At 37.2% G+C, this 5,000-nt stretch overlaps 1 protein-coding gene across 8 annotated transcripts in view; it reads right to left on the minus strand.

Annotated features, from left to right (window-relative positions):
- The window catches only part of LOC135215188 (myosin-IIIb-like), a 140,378-nt gene that overhangs the window by 79,097 nt on the left and 56,281 nt on the right, over window positions 1–5,000 (minus strand). The window lies entirely within an intron of this gene.

Below are 5,000 nucleotides of genomic sequence, written 5' to 3' on the forward strand. Positions count from 1 at the left end.
AATATATAATATATATATATATATATATATATATTTATATATATATATATATATATATATATATATATTATATATATATATATATATATATATATTAGTGAAACAGCAAAAGACAAGCAGCTGTCCGTCTTCAGTAGCAGTTTTGTTCCCGAGGTCTTTTGATCCCTTTAGCGCTGCAGGTTGTCGACAGGAAGAAGTCTGCATTAAGGGTGCCCAGAGCATACTTTGTATTTTCTTAAAAAAAAGAAAAAAAACGGCTCTTACTGAGACTCTAACCAAACTGGATAATAATGACAAATGAATATATTCACTGGGGTTCCATCTGAAAATAAACAGTAGAATATAGATTTTATGCCAATGACCAAGCGCTGGGACGCATGAGGTCATTCAGCGCTGAAACGGAAATCGACAGTGGAAAGGTTTGAAAGGTGCAACAGAAGGAAAACCTATGAACCGATTGTTAGGAAAGGTGTTATGACAGAGTGGAAAGTAAGATGGAAAAAAGAGAATGTGAACGGAGGTACGGTAAAAGAGCATTAATTTTGAGACTTGCCTTTTGATTGAAAAACGACCGAACGCCTTGCTCTAGTTTCTTCTAGTAGGAGGTTGTCTTTCTTTTTTTTTTTCTTTTTTTTTTTTAGTTAGGTTTGTTACCCACATTACACAAAAAGTTGCGTGGTGTGAATTTTCACAAACACTTTACCATAAGTGTGTAGATATTGAGAGATATGAATGTTGCTTTTGGGAGGTGAATTGCTCAGCCTTGGAAGAGTACTGCTGTCTCTGAGAGCTATTGTTTATCTAAAGAATTATATTCTAAGAAATTTTACTCATCAAGTTCGTGACCTTTCAATTTCTTAAGGAAAAATGTAATTGCACTGTCAATAAGAAGCTGAGAACTCCATTATGTATAAGCAAAGTGAGCCCAAATTTAGTGATGTTTGTTTGTATGGTGCTTTTACGTTGCATTGAACCAGTGGTTATTCAGCAACGAGACCAACGGCTTAACGTGACTCCCGAGCCACGTCGAGAGTGAACTTCTATCACCAGAAATACACAGCTCTCACCCCTCAATGGAATGACCGAGAATCGAACTCGCGCCAACGAGGTGGCACGCCAACACCGTGCCGATCACGCCACTAAGGCGCTCAAATTTAGTGGTGTAAAAGCAACCAAACCTATTGACATTAATGATATATCTTTGAATAACAAAACACTTTTAGTACAGAGTGAAAGGTAAGTCCGCACCACCAGGACAACTGAGTCTAAAGACAGCAAACATCCGCCAAGGGGGATCAATCCAGCCCCCAAAAGGTCACTTCTCCCTAAAAATTACATTTCTATCTCTTCGAAAACAAAATCACGAGGCCCATCTTTAGTCAAATTCTCGTAAGATAAGCAGCTAACGTTCCGCTTAGTCCTGCTAAGTCACTAGCAAACACAACCTCTTAGTAAAAAGTAATAAGTTTAAAACAGCTGAAAATGGCTTCTGTGTCATGAGAATCAGTCGCAATGTAGCGGATTTTAAGGTTTCTTCAAGTTTACCCCAAAGTGAGAAATTATAACGGAGAGTTGCAGTCTATTAAATTAATCAGGAAATATAGACGCGTCATAACGTTTATAACGCTCCCAAGCCCGGGTAAACGATGTGGGTTGAGCGCGGGGTTAACGCTCCTGCTGTATACGAGAGAGAGAGAAAAAAAAACAGGTACTGAAACTTACAACAAACCTAATTACTTAAGAGCGAGTGGCAATGAGTGAGTAAAGAATGGTGTGATTTCCGGGTCGGTGAAACAAAACTATTATTATTATTATTTCATTACATGAAACCTATTCACATGGATCAAGCACACAGGGGCCATTGGCTTGAAATTCAAGATGCCAAAACATAATGATTTCAACCTCCCACCGCATGAGAGCCAGTGAATTTCCATCGCTCTGGGGGGAAGCGCGAACCCGCGACATCTGAGCGGTATACCACTACGCTATCCACCATACCAGTAGACCAGTATAAACGATGAGATATAGAAAACTCACTTAGACGAGTACTGTTATGCATTTGATTCCATGGCTAGCAAATTAATTAAAATTAAATCGTTTAAATGGCCACAGGGGCTGAATTGAGATCTCAAGCGAAGGCAAGGAGTGATGAGTATTTTCAGAAGCCATCGATACATTCACACACACACACACCAAAAAAATGCTAAAATAATATTAAATGTTTTATGATTTTCGGATTTCACAGCAAAATGTAACACCGAAGGGCTGTTCGTAGTGACGTCACATGTGGGAATATGTCACGGGTAAATAACCATCTTTAACGCTTCAAGTGACACTTGCTACATAGCAACTACGCTGCCAGCCAGAGAAATAATAAATAAATAAATAAATAAATAAATAAATAAATAAATAAATAAATAAATAAATAAAGTGTTTACAAAGTTTATTCGAGGTGTAATTCAAAACTATTTATTAAAATCAATACCATAACCTAACAAGTAAAAAATACCCCGATGTTTCTTCAGCACAATCCAGTTTTCTGTACAACGTATAATGCTGTATGAAACTCTCAGTCACATTCTATGAAAACTCTCAGCCAGGGCCCATGAAACTTGCAGCCACAGCCCATTGGTGGCCTGTGTTGTTGGCACCTATAGCGGTGCCATTTGCACAATCATGGCTAATTTATTTTATAAATAAAATAATAAAAAACTGCTGATTCTAGAGGGTAGCAATTTGGCATTTTAGATGATTGGAGGGTGGATGACCAACATGCCAATTTGCAGCCCTCTAGCCTCAGTAGTTTTTAAGATCTGAGGGCGGAGAGAAAAAGTGCGGACGGACAGACGAAGCCATCTCAACAGTTTCCTCTTATAGAAAACTAAAATGGTATTAGAGCAACCGATTTATAAACTATTGTAGAATCTTTAAAAAAAAAAAGCAGATGTTACTTGCGCATGCGTACAACCGGAGGAAATATTTGAATAAAATTTTTTACATTTTTCATATTTCCTCAACTTTTTTTTATTTTTTTATTTTTTAAACAGCAGATTAGTGCCAATTTTTACCTCCCAGTTTATAAATAATATTGGTTCACCGATGTGAAATTCCCAAGCATCAGTCCTACCAACATGACTCCCATTCGGTTGCCTCGACCAAATGAAAGACGATGAAAAAAAAAAACATTGGTATTGGGGAGAACAAATTTTGAAAGACACAGGGTTAATTATTTATTTATATCGAGAGAGAGAGAGAGAGAGAGAGAGAGAGAGAGAAGAGAGAGAGAGAGAGAGAGATCTCTCATCTCCAAAAGAGACACGGTTTGTCTACACACATAAAGATAACAGAGAGAGAGAGAGAGAGAGAGAGAAGAGAGAGAGAGGAGATGTGCCTGCAAACGACACTGCACATTCGACATGACATTAACGTTTCAGTCTTTTCTAAGCTTCCTAAGGCTTCCTATTCCCTCCCACAAGTTTCGTTAAGCCAACATAGGTAGGTCAACAGTCAGGGGAGACCAAAATCTGAGAGAGAGAGAGAGAGAGAGAGAGAGAGAGAGAGGGAGAGAGACGGGACAGGGGGGTGAAGCTTTCTAAGAAGTGAGAGAGAGCAATGATCAGTCATGCTGACACTTGGCAGGTAGACATAACAATAATTACGATTAAAGTATCTTGGAAGCATTCACGTAGATACGATTACTCCAAAATTGTTAATAAACTTATACGAAGTCTCTGACACTACAAATGACCAAAAAACGAATGTTATTGCCAACTAGTAGGGCGCCATAAAGGCGATAACTCGCGAAGCTTCAATTAAACCATAAAAAGCTTTAAATGTGAATTTATGACAAACAAGCAGCGCCGGGTTCCAGCGCAGCGTAGCACGCGCCATCACACTCTTAATAATAATAATAATAATAATAAGGGGCTTGCAACCTCATCCCGACAGACAAGCTGAGAACTGGAAGTCTGACACATTCCAGGGACCCTCCTTCAAAGGAGAAAGGCGGAAGGTGGAAAAAATAATATTAAAGCAATCGTGCCCCATTTTCAAGTCGGATATTAAGGTTTATCTGTTATTAAGACAACACGGAATAACCGTTAGATCAATAAAAGCTCATTGAGAGAGAGAGAGAGAGAGAGAGAGAGAGAGAGAGAGAAGAGAGAGAGAGAGGACGAAATGTGTATGTATACGATTACATAACCATGATTAATAATTAAAATATATATATTTATATATATATATATATATATATATATATATATATATATACTATATAGTTTTAATTTTTTTTAAATATATACACAAACGAACTGAGGTTCAGCGTCGACCAAATCCCTTTAAACCTAATCAGTTGCAAATGGAATTCCAGGATCCTTTAACTATAGGCGATAAAGAGACGCGTAAATACAATTGTTAAGCAACAGGTGAGGCGAAAAGGAACTAGGCTAAATTCCCCCTGTCCAGGCAGAAACTTTTCCAAATTTCATTCTGTTTTGAATGTTGACGAAGACAATAGGTCTAGATGCATGCCAGCTTTCGTTGTGCTTGATGTGACATCTAGAATTTACTACTTTTGGCGTCAAGAATATTCGTGATAAGGAAAAAAATAAAGAAAAAATATATGGTTACTTGATGCGACATCTACAATTTACTGCTTTTGGCATAAAAAATATTAGCGATAGGGAAAAACATAAAGAAAAAATATATAGTTATTATTGAAAAGCTCTGTTTTCATTACTACTTTTCATAGGAGGGAGAAATTTTCAGCGCTCTCTAAAACAAACGCTGCTTCGAAAACCACTCCCATCAGTGAATATTTGGACACTCAAAAAATATACTAGAAACTTAGAAAACTGAACAAGATCCGTATAATACTAAGCCCAACACTTTATTTATTGCGGGAACAAATAAAACTGCTACAATTACATTTCTTATTTTATAACATCTTGCCATCAAATAGCTAATATTGCATACTTTCTTTTTTAATTTCAAAAACT

This window comes from Macrobrachium nipponense, chromosome 19, assembly GCF_015104395.2.
Source record: "Macrobrachium nipponense isolate FS-2020 chromosome 19, ASM1510439v2, whole genome shotgun sequence".
In the NCBI taxonomy this organism is placed as follows: domain Eukaryota; kingdom Metazoa; phylum Arthropoda; class Malacostraca; order Decapoda; family Palaemonidae; genus Macrobrachium; species Macrobrachium nipponense.